Raw genomic sequence first — 23125 nt, forward strand, 5'->3', positions numbered from 1 at the left:
AAGGCCTGGAAAAGTTGAATAACTATCAGTTACTATGTTCCTATAAGGCATTGGGGTCTTACTTGATAGAGGTTTATTCATATTCTTGTCCCATCATATGTTCTATTCACTTCTTTGAAAATAATTTCAAGAAAAGTTACCCTGGTTTTAAAAACATGAAAGACAACCGATAATATCCTATGCTTTGGTTTTTCTCCCTACAGTGCCTTTATGTAATAGAAGGTCGGTCATAGCTCATGATATAAAATACTAGCTGTTGACTCACAGTTACACTAGAAGGGCCAATTTTACAGACTGCTGGAATAAAGATGATTTTAATTAAATTGCACAAATCCCTTTGTACTACAACCAAAGCCTCCTCAGGCTGGCTGACGCTGAGCCACTCTGGCGTGTGTAGAGTTAACCAGGTTACCGGGCTTCCTAGTTAACTTCTTTCACCAGGAATGCAATTCGTGTTTACCTATATAAGGAAACCTGTTAGGCTGACCTGAGTTTGGCGGATTTTTGCGCTGACTGGGAGGCGTGTGAGCACACAGCCCAGAGACGGGGAGTGATTCCGAGCTGGACAGAGCAAGCTTCCTGATCGCCCCAGCCATTCAGCTGATCCGAGGCAGTCTGCCTGGAGGACCTACAGGTTTGCCTCTTCCAGATCACAGTTGAGGAACAAAAACCCCGTCCTGGGAAAAATGGGGAAGCCGGTGAGTCTTACCGATCTCTCTCTGAACGCTGCTGCTCAGGGGCACGCCTCGCTGGTCTCACCCAGGAAGTGGAGGCAGAGGCGTCGCTCAGCCTCTCACCCCACAGCTCCTTCCCGAACAAACACCAGGCTTCGCGAATGCCTCCAGACAACTTTTCCTGCCTGTTTTGTACCCCGAGAATCCACAGAGGCAGTGATTTTCGCACCTTAGGCAGAGTGCTTTGGTGGTTTGGGCGGGGGTGGGGGGGCGTAGGCTTTTTTTTTCATTTTACTACTCAGGAGTTTCTCTCCTACCGCGATGAGCAAACTTTCTCATCTTTGTTGCACTCCGCAGGGTGGAAAGGAGCCCTGGGGTGCTTCGCGAGAACTCCGAGCCCCCAAGGATGTCAATAGTAACTTTAAGTGGGGTTCCAAAAACCACAGGCGGGGTGATAGTCTGTAGAAGTGCAATTTGTCACAAAAAAAAAGGCTGTCTGAAGGTATCATTTTTCATTCATGTGGCAGCAAAAATCCTTCCATCCTGCACATGTAATAAAGGACACCTTCTGAGACACTGAGAAAAGAAGCTGAGCTGAGCTCTTTGTTCTAGACAATGTAAAGAAGCCCACTCTTGCATTTTGACAAGTTAGCATATGTCTATTTATATATAAGGCGGGAACGATGTAGAAAGGCTTTATGTCAAAGGCATTGTGGTCGATTGAGTTAAACTTTGGCTCTATTCTATATGTGGACAAAAATTGAAGTCTGAATGTAATTAAACAGGGAAATGTGAAAGTGTTTAACAGACTTGCAGGGGAATTTTAGTAATACTGCGGAATGCTCAATTATAAGAGGCAACTGAGTGAGAAAGAAGAAAAAGCCGTTCCAGCTGAGTTCTGGGGCTTAGGTAAAACTTTTGAAAAGAAAGTTTATTTTTAAAAAATCTAGTATAGCCATCCAAAATGATTTTGGAATGGAGTACAATTTTGTTTTCTGGCAAGGTGATTTTCTTAATTCAGTGATCTTGGATAATTGTTTTGAATGATTTGACTTTTCATCTCGCAGAGAAATATTGTCATTTTCTGTCATGCACAGTGACTTAATCCTAAGGGTTTGGGGAGCAGGCAAGTGGCACACAGACCCAATTTCCAATTTGTCATATTAAGAAATTAGTTTCTTAAATTAATTTCAAGAAAAGTAACCAGCACAAACAAGCAGGTTTGAGTGAATGGCCACTTTTTTAAAAATTGCAAGTCATAGTCCATTTAATAGTGAGGCTATGGACTTAATACAGGGATTGGCAACTGCTTATTCATAAAAACAAAAGCTATGGCCAGTTTTATTTAGAACTCTCAACTTGCAAAAGCCTTACTATTTGCAGTAACACAGTTTAAATTAAACCTGCTCATCTCAATGAGAATGAAACCAAGAAAAGCAGTGTGTGTGTAAGACAGTAGATGTCTTAGTAAATAAATTTCATAAGACAAGCAGCAGAACTGAGGAGCCTAATGCAAATGTTTTAAAGCTTGTTATCTCCTCACTGCTGCTCAGAAAAATAGGAGTCTTGATATTATACTGCTTTCGATGGGAATCAGTAACCCAGGAGACACAAAACACTCTTAAAATATATGGTTAATAACAGATGTTTATACCTGGTTCTCTCACCCTGCTGAAGAGATGGCCCCCAGCCAAGTTGACTAGCACGTCCGCTGTTTTTTCTGTGAGTTGATATGTACACAGTTATTATACACTAATTACATCAACGGCCAAGGGAATATATAACTAGAAAGATAAATCGTCTCCTGGGGTGGGGAGGGCTGGGGGTAAGCTTGGGTTTGGGGAATCTCATGTTTAGAGTTCTCCTTGCCAGTGGCTGATGAATTACTGTCAGTGACTGGGATCCCTGACTCCTGAATTTACTTACCTCTGGTTCCTGGGCAGCTCATTTGGGGGTAATAAGAGTGATTATTGTATTTAACACTTTGGTATTCATAGAGTCCCAACAGGATTTCTTCTTGAAGATTAAAGTTATTTCAGGGTCTGAACTAATTCACCAGTGAAAGGCAGGTAAGGTGCAGCAGTGCCGCATTAGTTGTTTTCCAGTCACTGGTGCTGTGTGTTTAGGTCTGTGAGGTGTTAGTAAGTGTCCTGGTTAAGGAGACTGAAAAATCATGGGAGGGAAAAAGCAAGTAATGGAACCTTAATATTGTCCTTTGCTCATATATGTTGCAGCACCCTAAAAAAGTGCAGCATAAATGTACCTGATGGATCCTTTTTGGCCTGATCATCCTGAGGAACATTCTCTAAGGCAAAGCTTTCTGAAAGATGGGCCATGGAGTACTGGTAGATGATGAGCAAGTTGCAGACATGCCCAGAAGTTGATCCCTCTTGGCATCTGGGTCATCAAGCTGTGCCTGGGATGGGCATATCCCCCTGAGGATTATCTATGGACCATTTAGTTTCCTCAGCTTGCCCCAATGCATTGTACAGATAGGATCAGTTTCTGTGTAAAAATTAGGAAATGGTCTTTGACAATCCAGGCCCAGAATACAGAGACAGCCACAGAAAATTCAACTACTGTGTTAAAACCTGAGCCTTGAGGCTCAACATTGATGAAACATAACCTTATTCTTTTTTATCATCTTTCATGTTATTGCGGGGAAGCCAAGGTCCTCTGCATGTCACCCAGTTTGCCCCCTTTGTTCTATAACAAAGTTAAAGAAGTACTAGGGTGTGTGTTGTTGTCATTGTCATTGTTTTTCTATTCTTAAAGATCTCCTAGAAAGCTGATGGCAAATGATTTTCTCTCGGGATCCTTTCTAATGTTTAGTCATCATTTATTCTTTTTCTCAAACTGCTATCACAGTTTGCTTGGCTAAGATTCTCCTGCCACCAGTGTGGCCTGGTCCAGAGGCAATGACACAAAAGAACCTGGTTTCCAAAGTTATTTATTAAATGTAAATTCTTTCCTTAGATACTGTACCAAATTTGTACACAGCATTCCTATCCCTGGTAAACTTTCTCTGGCTTTCTCTGCCTACCATTTGTCATCAATTACCTTTTCAAAAACATTTTACATTATTAATTCCTGTTACATTCATTCAGCAAATATTTATTGAGTGCCTTTTGAAGTCCTTTGCTAAGTACTCAAAAGGAAAAGCGGGTATATAGGACACAGATGAATTTAAACCCAGTCTTCATGCAATTGGTAGCATTTCTGCAAAGAGTAATCTCATTGCCTGAATGGTGTGCAGCATGTGAAGTACAATTTGCTACAAACTTACTCGACCACTCACTTTTTGGCTGATCATCCTGAGGGACATTCTTGTAGTCAAAGCTTTCCAACTGGTGAGCAGAAAACAGGTTAACACACAGGTCAAGATGTTCATGCTGTCAAGGTGTTCACCAGATAATTTCCACATCAGAACATGTCCAGTAGATGCCAACAAACCTGATTACTTACAGACGAAATATGCCCCCTTGCTCCCCACAGAGCATCTCTAGATAACAGGGAGGTGGGTGATACCTTTTTCTGTTTTGCTAATGTATTTTTCAAGACCACATTTTCTTGGATTGTGAGGGGTTCCTAGGGCACCATGTTATGAAGAGCGATTTTCAGAGTACTAGGTAACTTCAGAGTTTTATACTGGCTTTTACCCACTGGCAATTACTAATTGACCAGTGATGATTCTTAAGAAGCAGGCAAGAACATCTGCTGTTAGTGCTAAGTTGTAGATGGAAGGCTTAGAATCCGGGATCATGAATTAATAACTGGTTTGCACCAGTAGGGGGTTTCTTTGGTGGCTCAGACGGTAAGGAATCCATCTGCAATGCAGGAGACATAGGTTCAGTCCTTCAGTTGGGAAGATCCCCTGGAGAAGGAAATGGCTACCCACTCCAGTATTCTTGCCTGGAAAATCCCATGGACAGAGGAGCCTGGTGGGCTACAGTTCATGGTGTCACAAAGAGTTGGACACGACTGAGCAACTAACCCACACTTTTTGCACGAGTAGGATTTTGCAAGTATCTCAGGCATTAGCAAAACCAATTTAAAATATATTTACATTTGAACAAAGCTTGGCTGGTGAGGTGATAGACACATGACTAGACTAGGACGTCTAGTTAAATGTAAAAATACATTTCCATTTTTTAATTAATTGCTTGCAGTCACATATAAGGAAATCTTCTATGAGTGAATTTTCAGAGAAATTGAATTGGTTTATATATTAATGCTAAGGGTTCAGTTAATTTTATTTTTTATTTAAAAAGAAAATAACAATGGATGCAGCCCTTCATGGAAAGGAGCGTAAGAATTGGCTCTAACTGCTCCCACTCTCTTGCAAGTTGCTCTTCACTTGTCTAAACTTGAGACGGAGATGAAATTAAGCAGAACCTCCTCAATTTGACAGTTTGAGTTTTAACACGTGACAGAATAGGAATTTTGGTCAAAGGGCCGGAGCCAGGAAATAACTGCATTATTTATAGGTATTGTTCTGCAGCAGAGGCCTCGGTTATTTAAACCCAATTTATCCACCCCCAACCCTGAGTATCTAATTGTGCAGTTATTTAGATCTGTACTGACACACTCATCATGTATTGCCTTGGGGACTGAAACTGTATATAATAAACTACTAGAGTACGGATAACGAGTTTACTCAAACTGATATACTTGGCTTAAAGCTAAGAAACAAAAGAATAGCAGTGTTTCCCAGGTTTATTCCAAGGTGGTGGATGGTGGGTTTGGCCAAGTCATCTTAAACTTCTCTGGGATTCAATTTCCTCATCCATCACTGGAGACATAAATACACAGTTCACTAGACAGTTATGAGTATTGACAGCACCTAGCACAGTGCTGGGCAGGAGGCCAGTCAATAAGTATTTGTTGGATGTGAAATGCATGGGAGTGGATGAGGCATTCTCAAGTAAACAATTAAGAGGTTGAAGAAGTAGAAAGCAACCACTGGTGTCCCCTATGTATTTTTGCCCACTCGGTGATTTAAAACATGCTTTCCAGTGAAGCATGGTATACTTTCTAATGTCTTATACCAGGTCCCCTTTTCTTAGTGTTACTTGTTTGTCCCTTATAAGTTTTACATTTGAGACTCTTGTTATAAAGGCTTCTTCTATAGCAATCTATGTTATCTCAAATGTTAAGTCCCCCCCCTTTAAGGTGTTTTCCCCAAAGTAACACATTTTAGAAGCAAAACAAAAAAATACTCATTTTGCAGTCAGTAAGTTGACAACTTGCAAGCTTTCCAACAGTGCTGGTGGGAGGGACTGGAGTAGTAAATTCATGGATAAAATTCACTCATTTTGTGGACAGTAAGTAGAACATCTCCCTGGCTTTAGTTCATAACAGTGGTTTTCCAGGTGTCTTGATGTGTTAGGGTCTCTAAGGTATTATGACCCCAAGGTTATCCTCAGATCCCACCTTCTTTGTCCCACTCTCACTCATTACATCCTGCTCCAGTGGAATATAACATTTAATCTTATATTGCTCCTGTGATGTGGACAGGATGTGTCCTGTGGACTAATGTGCCCTGACAAGAGTTTGCTCCTGGCTAAGGTTAGTGGGGACCAAGTGGTGCTGGTCTGATGAGGAAGCAGAGCAGCTGTATTAGTCAGCTCAGGCTGCTATAACAAAATAGCACAGACTGGGTGGTTGAATGGGCTTCCCAGGTGGTGCTAGTGGTAAAGAACCTGCCTGCCAATGCAAGAGACATAAGAGACACAGGTTCGATCCCTGGGTCAGGAAGATCTCCTGGAGGAGGGCATGGCAACCCACTCCAGTATTCTTGCCTGGAGAATCCCATGGACAGAGGAGCCTGGTGGACTATAGTCCATGGGGTCGCAAAGAGTTGGACACAACTGAAGTGACTTAGTATGCACACAGGTGGTTAAATATCAGGTGTTTATTTCTCAGAATTCTGGAAGTTGGGGAGTCTAAGATCAAAGTGTCGGCAAATTCAGTATCTGGTGAGAGCTCTTTATCCAGCTTGTAGATAGGACACACATTCTCACTGCGTCCTCACTTGACAGAGAGACAGCAATCTCCCCCTTTTTTTATAAAGGCACTAATCTCATCATGGCAGCCCCACCCTCATGACCTCATCTTACCCTAGTTACCTCCCCAAGGCCCCATCTCTAATATCATCACATTGAGGGTTAGGGTTTCAACATATGAACTTGGTGGTGGAGGTGCAATTCATTCCACAGAAGTGGCTTTATCAAGACGTAGATCAAGTGACTGTATTTCTGACTTATTTTCATTGATCTTGAGATATCATCTATTGTAAGATACATCATTAAGAAAAAAATCTTTTTAGATCATAACTGTTTTCTTAGCATTGAAACATTTTATACTACATTTATGAAAAGAATTCTTTTAGACTCTGATGCTGGGAAAGAGTGAAGGCAAAAGGAGAAGGGGTAGCAGAGGATGAGATGGTTAGATAGCATCACTGACTCAATGGACATGAATCTGAGCAAACTCCAGGAGATAGTGAAGGACAGGGGAGCCTGGTGTGCTGCAGTCCATGGGTCACAAAGAGTCAGACATGACTTAGGGACTGAACAACAACAAAACTGGCTTATTTCGACCAATTTTTTAAAAGAAAATCATGTCTTCCTCCTGTGCGTACATAAAATGAAAAATGTGGCAAGAAAAACTTTAATATTCCAGCTTTCCTAAATCACGTTTCAATCGGAATTGTCATGTGTATTCTTTTCCACACCATGCTATCATGCTCTGTGTCAGGAAACCGCATTTCTTTTTAGGGGGCATCTCTACTGTCTCTGAGTCTCTACCAAAAGATAACAACCAGAACTATATTTCTTCCTCTAATGATCCTACCTGGGAATGCAGGTATACCCACCAAGTGACTACAGTTGTGAGCGAGCTAATTCTGTAGCCCTTCTGACACACATCCATGAATGTGTTCAGAAGCTCTTGGTGGCTTCCACTAATCTAGATAATCTGCCCAGACAACTTTCCTCTAGTCCCACCTGAACCCAAAGAGGATCTCCCCCTGGCCTGTGGGAAACCCTTCCTCCTTTTCATTCCTTTGAGAGGCATGTGACTTCTCTTCTCCAGATGTGGGGAGCTGATTTCACATAATGCCCAGAACTCAAAAGAAGTGAGAAAAATACAAACTTCTGTGAAGGTTCATGGGTGGGCAATGACAGTTTTATCAGGACCGCCTCCAAGGCAGCAAGAGTAAGATACCTCCCAATGTCAGCCTGGTTAAACTGGAAAGCACTTACCCTGAGAACTCAGGAAATGGAGTGCATCTCTCCCACCCCACAGGGATGCCTAAAATCTCAGCATTAGAGAATGATTTAATTGTCTTTTAAGGCATCAAGAGTGTTTTAGTAGAAATTAATGACTCTAGAGAGAGCAATGTGTGGTTGCTGTATTTACTGCTTTGGCATGCATTTCATTCCCATTAAGATGAAGTAAGAGCAAGAGCCTGTGAAGATGGGACAAGGAATGGGGATGAGGATACAGGAATGGAAAGAGAGCAGGAAAAGGGCAGAGAAAAAGAAGAAGCTTAACTTTCATTCAATGAAATTTATCAAGTCCCTGGTCTGAACCAGGCATCACCCTACATGCTGACACTAAAGTGCCTGCATTTAAGGACCTACCTACCCTTCTAGTGCAGGAGACAGGCATCGGCGACGTATCAGGCCAACAAGTGTAAAAGTCTTCCTAGAATAAAAGCTATAAAGTATGTCTATATAGTATATGTTGCCATGAGATTGTACTGGAAGGATTCAGGTAATCAAGGGAAGTCAGAGAAAGCTTCCCCAAGAAAGGGATGCTTAAACTGAGAGTAGGAAAGGATGTGAGTCACTGTTGGGAGGGGTAGGAAATGGCCAGACTGTATCTGAGAGTTTTCAGCAGTCAGGAAGACTACATTGACAGTATCCTGGAGACTCAACTGGGGAGCTTCAGAGTGAATGTGAGTGAGCCTAAGAAAGGGGTCCAGGGGAAGATGATGTCTCATTGTACTAGTATCATGGAGGTGGAGAGAAAGCAAGGTGGATGGCTTTTAGTTGTATTTCAGAGGTGAAATAGATAGGTATTGGCAATGAACGGGACATGAGTAATGATGAGGGACCAGGAAGTGTCATGACAAACTCTCAGGAATTTGGTCCACAAAGCTAGAGGAATACATGGTGTCATTAATGATGTAGAGAGCAGTGAAAGTTGACCTGATTTGAGGGTAAAGAGAGAAATCATTTGTAGTCTCATGAAGTGGAAAATAAATCTAGCTCATCCATTTACTAGCATTGTGATGCTAAGTTTCTCTGAACCTCAGTTCTTCCATCTTTAAAAATGAAGCCATAACATTCACCTCACAGGGTTGCTGGGACAATCAACATAACTTCATACGTGGTTGAAGTTCCTTCCTACATGAGTTACTATGATCTCTCCAAAACTGAGCAGCAGTGAAGCCTAGAGGCAGAGTGGCTATTTTCAAGAACTTTCTAGGAGGTGGAGTGGTGTGTAGGAGTTTTGACAGCTGAGATCTCAACACTCTGTAAGTTTACCTTAGTGGAGTTTCTCCTTGTTGATAATGTACAGGGCAGCTATTAGCTTCATTTGTCTGGTGAATTCCTTCTATTTCGTTCCCACCCCCGCCTCCTCCTCTCTCTCAGCCTGGGTCAAGGGAACCCATAGAAGAAGAAGGTACATTGCTTTTCTCAGCTGAGATCCCTTATCGCTTGTAAGAGGACTAGAGGATTTAGGAAAATGTAACCCGAGAGTTTGCACTAACAGATGAGCACAGTTGATTAGCTTCACACTCCCTGTAGGCTTCGGGTGAAGATTTTCCCATTCTGTTTTTCTAGCGTCAATTTAGCGAGGGCATTTTATACAACATATGTAATTCCTATGCCCTTGAGTGACCTCAGCACATTCCTTTCTGGCTTCCAAATAGTCCCTCATTAAAGGGAACCATTAGGCGGTGAAAGCTGCAGCCAGTGGTTGAGGAACACACTGGAGTGGGCAGGTGAAGGGGCAGAGGGGGTTAAGCCCTCTGGAATCCAGGTATTAACTTCCCTCTCTGCAGGTGTTTTGACCTTGCAGGATCCTAACTACTACCAAACATCTCCCCCTGTTGCCTAGCTCCACTTCTTTCCCTCTGTTCTTGCCACACTGTTGTCTTTTTTATAACCATATTTATCTCTCACTGAATTATCAGAGAGATTACTTCCCATCCAGACCTCATTCTGTTATTTTTCCTTGCAGGAAACACTTACTTCCATATAGAAAAATGGATGGGAGAGAGTGGGAGGCATTTTATTTCATTGTTTCACTTGTTTGGGGTGGAAGAAGGTGACACATTTGTATGAATTTCTGGATAACTAAATTAATTTACACATAGCTTCCCAGGTGGCAGTAGTGGTAAAGAATTCACCTGACAATGTAGGAGACACAAGAAACACAGATTCGATCCCTGGGTCAGGTAAATACCCTGGAGAAGAAAATGGCAACCCACCCCAGCATTCTTGCCTGGGAAATCCCGTGGACAGAGGCACCTGATGGGCTACAGTCCACGAGGTGGCAAAGAGTTGGACAGGACTGAGCATGCAAAGTCTTTGCATAGATAACTAAGTTGTTCTTGATTCTCCATCTGGATATTTGAGAGTTGACTGCATACACCCAGGCAGGGATTGTGATGTGTGGGAGGAGTGGAAAAGGAAATGGAGTGGAAGCTCTTATCTGAATTAGAAGTCTTAGGCAGGCTTTTAAGAGCTTCCTCTTTCCACTACCTTCCCTGCCTTTATAATTTTTTCTCTATGTCGTCCATTTGGATGCAAATGCACTTTAAGTTATAAGAGCAATGTAAAAAGGCACTTCTAAATCCAAATTGTGTCTCCCAGAGGGGCTGCCATTTCACTTCATAAAGACCCAGTTGGCTTTAGTTTTGCTGGGTTCAAAGCAGGGGTGTTCCATAGCAACTTCTAATTAGCAGGTGCTGTAGTCTGGATGTTTGAGGAGTCACAGTGCAGTAACAGGAAGCCAGAGCTAGGCAGCGTCAACCAAGAGAGAGTTCACTTTGCCTGTGAATGTAGTTACCTGCCAGTAAATCATTTGCCAATAGTTCAAAGATTAAGATGGAACCTGACAGAATGATCCAAAGAAAAGGTCGCAGTATAGAGAAAGCACATCAAACATTACAGTGAATGAAAAATGGTGAGAACTTCTGTTTCCAGGCCCCTAAATAAAATTCCTGCAAAGATAAAGATGTGAGCTATGCACACCATCAGGCCTTCTGGTCTGTTTATCCTGCTGAGAAAGGCTGAAATTGGGGAGGAGGAAGGTCTCCGCCAACAGATTGTAGGTCATAAATTAGTTAATAAAACCTGTCCTATGTTATCTCTGAAACAGTCTATTTTATATATACTTGTCCATTTGATTTAGTTGTTTCCCTGCTTACTCCAGGCTGTATTTTGGTAGCATAAGTCAATATGTGAGTTTTAGATTATCCAAAAGTTTATTTTTAAATGACCTGCCTTCTGTGGAGAAAATAACAGTAATGTGTGTGTGTGTGTGTGTGTGTGTGTGTATAATTTATTGCTATTGATTGGGAGTTTCACAGTTAACTTTAGATTTTATATGTATATACATATATATATGTGTGTGTGAAATATATATATTTCACATATATAACACAGTTTCACAATATGTAACACTAGTTATTCCAGTGAAATGTGAATATTGTTATATGCCAATGTATATTTATTTTATCATAAAATTAATTTTTATTGCTGCTTTCCAGACCTATTCAGTCCTTATATAGTTCCTGTAGAATATTTCCACATATTACCATTAGTACAGCCAGCTCTTGTTTTATGTATTATAGTCACTATGGGTAATAAAGCAACACTATAGATATCTATGTATGTATCTATGTACCAGGGAAGCCCTGTATGTTTATTACATATATACAAGGTACATATATCCAAATGTATGTGTCCCTTTGAAAGTTTCTCCCTATTGAGAACAATAAGTAGGCATTGTTGACTGATTTTTTTTAAGTCTGATGAAATATATAAGAACAGAAAATGTCACATTTTTTAAGACCACATATAATGATTTAGAAGTTACCAAAGAGGTCAGGGGTAAAAAGAAAACAAAAAAAGAGTAAAGAAAGAAAAGAAAAGCAGGAAATGAGAGAGGAAGGGAAGTCTCAAAGCAGCAAAAATCTACTCTCCCCTCGCCAGTCAAGCCTGCCCTCCATCTGTAAACAAAAGCCTAGCAAACAAGCAGGTGAAGGACAAAGGGATCAGGAGAAAAAGGACTTCCCTGGTGGTCCAGTGATTAAGACTCTGTGCTTCCAATGCAGGGGCATGGGTTTGATCCCTGGTCAGGGAAATAAGATCCCACATGCCATGCAGCACAGAGGAGAAAGGTTTTTTTTTTTTTTTTTAATCTGGTTAAAGAAAAGAGGCAAGCTAAAAATTGCTAGAAAATACTGGGGTCCAAAGAGAGAGAGAGAGAACACAAGAAAGGGTGAGAATGAAACTTCAGGGTGAATGATTGTAAAACTAAAGCAAATGGGCAGAAAAAGTCAACTAAAGAAAGTAAGAAACAGGGAGGTAACATTAAAAATCAAGAAATATGGAACGAGACCAAAATGGTCATGGCACTTGAGCTGGTGGGGCTGAGAAGACATTGTTCTCTAGGTGTCTTACTGGGAAAGAAGATAAGATGGACCAGAAACAAAAGTGGGCAGGAGTGGAAGACAGCAAGCATCAGGTGAAAGGGCCACATGACAAGACAGTCAGCCAAGGGGTACGTCCCAGACACTGGCTGCAGAATAATGTCCTGGAGAGGTTCATCTCCACTGCAACTGAGCCCTGGAGATAGCAGGACCTGCCTGTTGTTGTTTAGTCACTCAATTGTGTCTGACTCTTTGCAACCCCATGGACTGTGGCCTGCCAGGCTCCTCTGTCCATGGGATTTTCCAGGCAAGAATACTGGAGTGGGTTGCCATACCCTCCTCCAGAGGATCTTCCCGACCCAGGGATCGAACCCACATCTCCTGATGGACTGAGCATGATGGGTTATAGTCCATGGGGTGTCAGATACAACTGAGTGACTAACCGTTTCACTTTCAGCAGGAATTCTGGCTGCTTAGCTGTGAGGTGCTTCAGAGGAGGCTGGCTATTTCTGATTTAGGAAGTGATTATTCTAGGGCAGTGGACGATGGTGGCCTAAAGAGTTAATCCTCCAACTATTTTTCACACTCCCAGGAGTCATTAATTGAGCCAGAAGTACCTGGCTTAATATTTATTGAACACTTTGTTTCTGAAGGGGAGTGGGAGGGAGAAGAGTGTCATATTCGAATCTATTTCCACCATCAAGGTTTACCCAAGTACCCGATGCTTGACTCTCTAATTGCCAGGCTTAGAGCCTACCCATGAAATTCCAAATCCAGTCTCTTGTGGGTTTGGACTTGCTCGTTTATTTTTACTGTGCTTCGCTCATAATAACTTATGTTTGTAATTCAGCAACCTGAGGAATTGTTTTTATGGCACGTTCGGATCTTGCAGTCACTCACACGTTTCAAGGTCCATTGCAGGAAATGAGTTTGACACAGCATGTTAACAGTGAATTATTCATTCTTACCTGCAGCGTTCAGAGCGGTCCGGGAAGGCTTCCCAGTTGTCGAGTCAAAGTTATGTAGCCGTAGTACAAACTCCAGTGGGCAGCTGTGAAGATGGCAAACCTTACTTTGATACAATGCCACAGCACCTCCATTAGTGCCCTGGTTAAAATGCAAACATCTGGTTGCTTTTTATGGCCCATGTGTTCCTTAAGATGGTCTATTTCTTGATGATGTCAGTCATTGGAATAAGACTCAGTGTTTCTCTGAAACGATCACTCCTTACATTTGTTTAATAGATCATGAGCCCTTCAGGTACACAAAAATTGTAGAGATCACATCTTCTACTCTCTTGACTGTTTTCAAGGGTGACATTGTGACTCAAGGACCCTGGGGTGCTGTGGGATGTGTTGTCTTCTGGGGTTGTGTGCACCGAAGGTTTTCATTAGCATGTCATGTCAAAAGGAACCTCATGTTTCTATTTACTGAGTATGGGGCAGCTAAGCTGCTGGTTTGTGTTCACCGACCACGGCTTTGTGGATTTGCCTAGTTAAGTTTGTTCTGCGAGTGTTTGCTGTTTCCTCTCCTGCATACGTATTTTACCTGGCCGTGTGCCAGGCAATCTACTTGCCCTCCATACTGTGCTTGTATCCAGCACAGATAAGCTTCAGGCTGACAAGGACCGTCACTTAAATTCCAACGAACTGCTGTATGCAGGGCCTTTTGGGAGAGGAAAAATTTTATCTCTACTGTTAATGGCAAGTGAAGGTTTGAAGCCAATGGGACTGCTCAAGAAAATGAGACTCACGAAACAACAACCAATGGGATAAGTAGAATCCATCACTTATGATTTCAGATTTGAAAAAAGATTGGTAAACAGTACAACAAATAGTAAAATGGCTCTCTTTAACCCACTGATTGGAAAGGCTTGGGAGGACATGTCTGAACATACTGGATCCTATAACTTGTAGAATGTTACAGACTAGGCCAGCTAGATGAGAACTGTCAAAGCATTAAATAAAATATGGTCCTTAATCATATCCTAGGATTGCATGGAGACAGGAACCTTCCATGGAATTCCCAAGAGAGAATATTGGAAGGTGATAATTTAAGGATTATGAAAGTTCCTGAAATTTGCCAAAAGAATTAAGGCAGGCCTAATTGGGAACTCCCAGGGACCAGACAGAACAAATGTGGAAATATTAGGTTGTAATGATTTCTTTCCATTTCACATCTACTTGTTTCTTATTCTCTCTGGGTTCCAAATATTGAATTTATGAAAGTGGAAGGGAAGAAATGAGTGTGTACTAAAGGGAAGCAACTAGGGGTGGGGAAAAACATCCCCCACCTCATAACTGGGGGGATAGGAAGAATGAAGAAATTTGAGGCCATTGCATGGAGTAAATGGAATAACTACAATGTAGTGTTGAAGAAAAAGAATATAGTGTTCTATAAGTCACAAAGGAAGGACGTGAGAAGGAGGATTAGTTACAGTTCAAATTAATTTCATTTAATTAGTTGAAAAGACTAGATGAGTGGTCTTCAAACCTTTTCAATATTTCTGAGTATTCCTTTCCTCTCTCCCTCTCTTTCACACCCCCACACACACAGATGTGCACATGATGCAAATTATTCACTATAAATAAACCAAAATGAAGCTAATACATATATGTTATTTCCCATCCCAGCTAAGGAAAGATACAGAAAGGAAGAACCTGCTTTGAAGAACATCACTAGCTGTTGATGCCCTGTTAGGAAGTGCACTAGGGCACTGAGGTTGGGAAAATAAGCCTATGAGCCATGCAGATAGGCAGTAGAGTCTCTGTCATGCCACTTCCTAGCTGAACTGCCTACTCTTAACTCTTGATTCCTTGACCTTGGTTTCTTTTACCACCTCTTTGCCACGGTCATTTGCTAAGAGTAAATCAGATGTATGTGCAGTGTTCTTCACAGAGTAAGTGTTCAATCAGTACTGGCTAGTATCATACCCACTATATTCCTTGAAAGTGATGGCCTGATATTTGATAAACATGTGAACTATGGAACTGTCACTCTGAAAGACCGATCTGGCAAAACACACTGCCTCTAGGGAAGAGGATGCCCACTAACAAGCTTTTGACTTCGTTGGTTAGTACTGCTTTTACTTCAAAGCACTCAGAATTGTTTAGACTTCCTTCAGAGGTCCATGGGGTCGCAGAGAGTCAGACAGAACTTAGTGAATGAACAACAACAACGCAGAGGTTCATGGACTTAGGCAGGACCTAGAATCTCTCAGTTAATATAACTAACGAAAAGGATTGATAGCATGTTGAGACAGTAACCTGTCAGAGTTGAAGGTGAACGTTCGTTTTCTATCACCCTGTATATTCAGTTCACAATGAACAACTGTATTCCTTTAAAGAAGCTTTCTGAGACTAGATCAGCCTTAAGCTTTGCATGCAAAACATTACTCAATAAATTTGAGTTAATGCTACTAATATATTCAGTTATTGCCAACAACTGTTGTAACATAAGTTGACTCAAAACAAGTCTTTAAGAGTTTTGCCTGGTGACCAATTTTTCTGTGAAATACTTGAACATATTAAAATCAAAATTAAAATTTGTTCGAAAGGTGCATTTTACCCAACCTAGTTTTGTATTCCCTCCTGGATCAGAAACAGATTAGTCCTTTAGAAATCTGCTAATATGTGTCCTGAAGACATACTTCAAGAGGGCAAAAACCCTACCCAACAACAAAATCCTGTTCCTATAAATATGCAAAGATGGCAGCAATATTGAATAAAAGAAATGAATATGTGTAGCCATTTCCTTTTCCTTTCACCCTCAAGGAAATGTTCTTTTGATGGGAAAGAAAACTATTTTGAAGTGTTCCTAAGATTTTTTATAATTGTATATTTCCAAAGCACTTCACTGCTGAAGTCTACGTATCATAAACACTTAATTTCAGTTTTTCCTCCTCTTAATGCCAAGGTATAGATGAATGATTTATTTGCTTGTTTTACTGAAAGGTAGATTACAAAACTTATATCCCTCTCTAGTGTTTTATAACAAAGAACACTGAGGAAAACACGTAGAATTTCTTGTCCTTCAAATGATCTGTATGAAAACTAAAGAGCTCAAATCTTCCTTGCTAAGTGATCTTAGATCCTCAAGTATAGATATTGTATTCTCCTTTACACATATCTGATCTTTCAAGAGTGCTTATGTCTCATAATACCTTTCTGTGGACATGTCAGTTGCTCTCAATCTTACAGAATAACCAACAAAACAGAACAACCTGAAAGCTCCACTTCAAAGAGCTTAAGACATCCCTACCTTAATGCCGGAATTTGGATCGCCTGGTAAGACTGCATTGTTTGACTTCTTAACGAGAAAAATTGGAAAAGCAGAAGCTGGGGCCTGCCTGCTTTATTGTTCCATGAGTGACCTTTCTGAAAAAAGGTACTTTTATCACAGGGCAACTTTGTTTAAATACAAGTCATCCCAGACACGCTTTCAAGCTCCATTTTGTAGGTAATGATTTTTTTAAAAAACAATTTTCAAGATGGCACCTATGAAATTCATTTTTCCCACATGCATGTGGAAATAATGTCCATTGTAAAATATCTGGAGTCAATGGAGTAACACCAAAGAGGTGATTTCATTGGTTGTTTATGTTTATTCTACAATTTCTTCTAATCCTTCATGTTCAGGAAAATGTGCTGGATGCTTAAGGATAGTCAGAATGTTTTCGAGAATCCATCATCTTCTACAGCCTTAAAGTGCACCCTTTTGTGGAGGATGAAGCCACTATAATATAAAATACAAACCAGTCATTTGTCCAACAACCACTTACTAAGCACATATTTATTAGGCTATGGAGACACACGTTTCCTGCCCTCAAGGAAATTACAGTTTGATAAAGAATTTTAAATAAGTGCTAAGTAGAAGCACAAACAGAACATTTTCATTAGAAACATAACATACATATAGCATGTGTGAAGAAAGCTATGATCTGTTGAATGTCAGAAATAACAACTCAGGCTTATGCTGATGTCAATGTTGACCTCATAAAGCCTGTGTAATTGACAGAAAAGCACTGAAACTGTTGTGTTAGCTGGTTTTTTTTTTAACCTATTTGCAAGCTATGGATTCCGTTTCCACTGTCTCCTTGAAATGTAGTTTGGAAGTAGTTGTACCTGAGCTCAAGCTTTAGTGAGCTTCAACATCTCCAGGCTAGAACTGATGAAGAAGCAGATGGTTGGGCTCTTGCTGCAGCAGTTTTGGTTCTACTGGTCTTGGGTGGGACCTGGGGGTCTGCATTCCTAACAAGTGTACAGGTGATGCTGCTGCTGCTGGTCCAAAGACCCTATTTTGAATAGAACCAGTTTAAGATATGGACACACACTTGCAATGCCTCCTAGATCCTGAGGAGAGAGTGAAAAATGTAAGGAGCCTGCACTTCTGGTCTTGGCCAGTGCAATGAAAATTGTCCCAACTTATGTAGAAGTGAAATGAATCCTTCTCTGCACCGTTCAGGACCTCAGAACCTGTCTGGTAAGACTTTGAAAATGTGAGCCACTCAGTTGTGTCTGACTCTTTGTGACCCTTTGAACTGTAGCCCACCAGGCTCCTATGTCCATGAGATTCTTCAGGCAAGGATACTGGAATGGGTTGCCATTTCCTTTTCTAGGGGAATCTTCCCGACCCAGGGATCAAACCTGCATCTCCTGTGTCTCCTGCATTGCAGGAGGATTCTTTACCTGCTAAGCCATCAGGGAAGCCCATAACCTCCGGGAGCCTGATGAAAAGGGTTTGTTTGCCGTGGCCACTGAGCATTCGAATTTCTGGTTTTCACACACACACACACCCAGGAGAATTATTAACCTTTCTTAGCATGTTGGCCCTTTGCTGTCCCTGATTACTTCCCCAGTACTTTGAGTCAGTGTCACATTTTGAGTGGAGAGGCCATACAAGACCCCATTGAGTGAGGCTCTGGCAAGGATGGATGGTTGAATGGGAGCTCACAACATCTGCAAGAAAATCACGTCTTTTCTTTTGTAGTGAGAGATACCCATCTTTGGCCATTTCCATTTGTGATCGTACTGGTGCAGTGTGATAGGAAGAGAGCATTAAATGGTAAGATGGAAGTGATGTCTTGTCCTGGCTTAGCCTGCCCTGACCTTCTATAACTTGTGACCTTATGGGGCCAGTTCAGTTCTCTAGTCTTGAGTTCCTAGGTCTATAAAATGAAAATGCAAGATGGCAGGGAATTTTTAAAGGACTTTTACCATGTCACTTGTTACTGAGTATTTTTGAAATAATGTTGAAAAGCTTATTTGAAATATGCTCAAGGGTTAGTCTCTCAGTTGTGTCCTACTCTTTGTGACCCTATGGATTGCAGCATGCCAGGCTCCTCTGTCCATGGAATTCTCCAGGCAAGAATACTGGAGTGAGTTGCCATTTCCTTCTCCAAGGAATCTTCCTGACCCAGGGATCGAACCTGCATCTCCTGTGTCTCCTGCATTGCAGGAAGATTCTTTACCTGCTGAGCCATTATGGAAGCTCATAACCTCCGGGAGCCTCCAGGGGATCTTCCCGACCCAGGGATCAAACCCAGATTTCCTGTATTACAGACAGATTCTTCACCATTTAAGCCACCAGCTGTTTCTTAAACATACTTAAAGAGAATTTTAAATAAGTAATAGCATGAATTGGCCCATAAATCACACTCTTGGACTTTTATCCCAGAGAAATGGAATGTTCACATAAAAACCTATATACAAAGCATTCGTAGAAACTTTATTCATGTTAGCCTAAACCTGGAGAGAACCCAAGTGTCCTTCAACAGGAAGAGAATTAAAGAAGCTATGGTACTTCTATATCAAGGAACACTACAGAGCCATAAAAAGGAATGAATTACTGATGTCTTCAACAAACTGGATGAATCTCCAGGGAATTATTACGAGTCAAAGAAAAGCCAATCCCTAAAGGTTATATGCTGCATGATTCTATTTATATATGCTCTTTAAAGGACAAAATTTTAGAAATGAAGAGCAGATTAGTGGTTGCCCAGCGGTTAGGGGTGGAAGGAAGGGAGGGAGGCAGATGTAGTTACAAAAGGGTAGCACAGGTAATCCCTGTGGCAATGGTACTATTCTGTATCTTGATCCTGGCAGCAAATATACATATCTGCACATATGATAAAATTGTATAGAACTAAACACACACACACACACATACACACACACACACATATATATTAATACAAGTAAAACGGGAGAAATCTGACTAAGATCAGTAGATTATATCAATGTCAATATCCTCTTTGTAATATTATAGTATCATTTTACAAACTATTACCATAAGGCAAATAGTACATGGAGTTTCTTTGTGTTATTTCTTACAATTGCATGTGAATTTATATTTGCATTAGTGAAAATTTCAAGTAAAAAAAGGTTTTTTTAAAAAAAAAAATACAGTGTACTCAGTATTCTGTAATAACCTATAAGCGGAAAGAATCTGGAAGAAAGTAGATAGCAGCCATCCTGACTGGCGTGTAATGGTACCTCATTGTGGTTTTGATTTGCATTTCTCTGATAATGAGTGATGTTGTATGGCAAAAACCACTACAATATTGTAAAGTAATTAGCCTCTAACTAATAAAAATAAATGTAAAAAAAAGAATATTAAAAAAAGTGAATATATGTATATGTATAACTGATTCACTTTGCTACATACCTGAAACTAACACACATTGTAAATCAACTATACTCCAATAAAATAAATAAATAAAATTATAAATCCCAACTTTGGATTTTAAAAAAGCCTAAATAAATAACTTATTAAAAAGCCATACATAATGACATTTTTTTGTGAGCCACTCTAGAAACCCAAAATTGGCGTTATTATGATGTAAAATGCCTAGTTACACTTAGTAGTTTTCACTATCTGGTTGTCAACAGATCCGTTCTATTGGGTTGGTCAAAAAGTCATTCAGGTTTTCCATTAAGATACAATGGAAAAACTCACATGAACTTTTTGGCCAACCCAATACTTTTGTCAACTATGGAAAGTATGTGAAAAAATAAAGTATGGTCCTCTCGCAGATATTGGTAAATTGTGGTCTGCAGGCTAAATCCAGGTCTCCACTTGTTTCTGTATGGCCCACAAGCTAAGAATGGTTTTGGCATGTGTGCCTGCTCTTTGCAGGCGTGTGTGCCTGTCCAACTCTTTGCAACCCTGTGGACTGTAGCCCACAGAGGAACCACTGGGTTCCTCTGCCCATGGGATTTTCCAGGCAAGAATACTGAAATGGTTTGCCATTTCCTTCTTCCTGACCCAGGGATCAAACCTGCACCTCTTGCATTGGCAGGCAGATTCTTTACCACAGAGCCACCAGGAAGCCCCCAGTCTACAGTAGGACTCCACAAATGCTACTTCCAGGATGGGAGGCCACCACTTGCTCTGTTTCCTGCCTGGGTTCTCCATGCATCACTTCCTTCGGTCTAACCCAACAGTCTCCAAAGAGGTCTCAGAATCCTTATTCAAACATCACTCTGGCCCATTTTTGCAGCATTCTCCACAAGTGTCTATGGAGTGTCTTTTTTCAGAACTAGACCGTCTCCCTATTGCCCAGACCCCTCCACAAAGAGACCCAAGTGTAAGCTCTAACACAATGGAATCTCAATCAAATCTATTTTTCAATTATAGGATGGAATATGTCTTCAGTGCTAGGGGAAACCTGCAGATTGATGATATCCCAGTAGGCTCAGCACTAGTCTCCAGGAATAGGCCAATTCAGGCTTTTTTTAATGTTTTCAGGCCTTCAGGTTATTGAGACAACCTTCTCACTGCAATCGTACAGTCTGAAGGGAAGCATGCAGGGAGACTGGCATCTCCAGTTGATCACAGGTGAGCATTCAATTTACAGTGCCCTTGCTTGTGATTAACTGCGTTGGTTCAAGGGGACTCAGGCATACTTCCCACACCACCTCTCCAAGGGAAAATTAGGCTGGTGACTGAGAGGCCGGTATTTTTTTGCCACACATACTGGAAAGGACATAAAATCCAGTCTCAGATGTCCTCCAAACTCTGGTCCGGTCCAGTCAGAGGGGGACTGTAATGGCTTGACTTGCTAATGGAGACATGAATCCCTGATCATTACTTTGACCTCTCATAGAGACACTCAGGGAGGAGATTTATTTATTTATTTATTTATTTTTAATTTTTTTTGGCTGTGCTGGGTTTTCACTGCTGCACAGGCTTTTGTCAGTAGCGCTGAGTGGGGGCCACTGTCTAGTTGCGGTGCATGGGCTTCTCATTGCGGTGGCTTCTCCTGTTGCAGAGCATAGTCGACTACTGAAGACCTCAGTGGTTGCAGCACCTGGGCTCAGGAGTTGCAGCTTGTGGGCTGAGCTGCTCCGCAGCATGTGAGATCCTCCCGGACCAGGGAGGAACTCGTGTCCTCCTGCACTGGCAGGTGGATTCTTCACCACTGAGTCACCAGGGAAGCCCAGGGGGATTTTTAGGGTGCTGATGTTTATCTAGTTTCCAATTTAGGGGGAGATTGCCATGACTGGAAAAGAGGTGATAAAAAAGCTGAGGAATGATTGATTTTTTTTTTTTTTTGAGACAAGTAATTTTGGAGTTGCCAGTATTCTTGCCTCTGAGCTATAGTTGAAATTAATTTCTTTATGTCATTCCTCTTCCCCATGTGTCTTAAAAGTATGGCAACCTAACCACAAGCAAAATGCAACTACATGCATGTAATGAGCCAAAATACATGTTTTCCCTGTGGTCACTCAAGTTTAGTTTCCTAATGATAAATGAGAATTATCTATCCCCACTGTAACCTGCCTCTCACCCCCTTTTTCTCTGTTAAAACTGTCTCTGTCTTTGTCTGACTTACTTCACTTAGTATGACAATCTCTAGGTCTATCCATGTTGCTGCAAATGGCATTATTTCATTCTTTTAATGGCTGAGTAATATTCCATTGTGTATATGTACCATGTCTTCTTTATCCATTCCTCCACTGATGGACATTTAGGTGCCTTGGCTATTGTAAATAATGCTGCTGTGCATGTATGTTTTCAAATTATGATTCTCTCTGTATATGTTCCCAGGAGTGGAATTGCAGGATCAAATGATAGCTCTATTTTTAGTTTTTTGAGGACATTTCCATACTGTTCTCTAAAGTAGCTACACCAATTTACAATCTCAGCAATAGTATAGGAGGATTCCTTTTCTCCACACCCTCTCTAGCATTTATTATTTGTCAACTTTTGAATGATGGCCATTCTGATCAGTGTGAGGTGATACCTCATTGTAGTTTTAATTTGCATTTCTCTCATTCCCCGGTGGCTCAGTTGGTAAAGAATCCGCCCACAATGCAGGAGACCCAGAACTGATCCCTGTATCGGGAAGATCTCCTGGAGAAGGAAATGGCAGCCCACTCCATTATCCCTTCCTGGAGAATCCCATGGACAGAGGAGCCTGCTAGGCCACAGTCCTTGGAATTGCAAAGAGTTGGACATGACTGAGCGACTAACACTTTTGCTTTCATAATTAGTGATGTTGAGGATCTTTTCTTGTGCCTTCGGCCACCTTTATGTCTTCTTTGGAGAAACGTCTATTTAGTTTATCTACCCTGTTTTGATTGAGTTGTTTGTTTGTTTGTTTGTTTTTATTAAGCTGTATGAGCTGTTTGTATATTTTAGAGATTAATCCCTTGTTGGTCACATCATTTGCAAATATTTTCTCCCATTCTGTAGGTTGTCTTTTTGTTTTGTTTATGGTTTCCTTTGCTGTGCAAAAGCTTTTAAGTTTAATTAGGTCCCATTTGTTTATTTT

At 41.1% G+C, this 23125-nt stretch overlaps 1 protein-coding gene across 1 annotated transcript in view; it reads left to right on the forward strand.

Moving 5' to 3' along the window:
• Positions 1 to 557: 557 nt before the first annotated feature.
• Positions 558 to 23125, forward strand: part of MID1 (midline 1) — a 395950-nt gene continuing 373382 nt past the window's right edge. Inside the window, exon 1 of the mRNA XM_020911572.2 lies at positions 558 to 698. The gene's annotated coding sequence lies outside the window, so the exon portion shown is untranslated. The remainder of the gene's footprint in view (positions 699 to 23125) is intronic.

This window comes from Odocoileus virginianus, unplaced genomic scaffold, assembly GCF_023699985.2.
Source record: "Odocoileus virginianus isolate 20LAN1187 ecotype Illinois unplaced genomic scaffold, Ovbor_1.2 Unplaced_Contig_16, whole genome shotgun sequence".
NCBI lineage: Eukaryota > Metazoa > Chordata > Mammalia > Artiodactyla > Cervidae > Odocoileus > Odocoileus virginianus.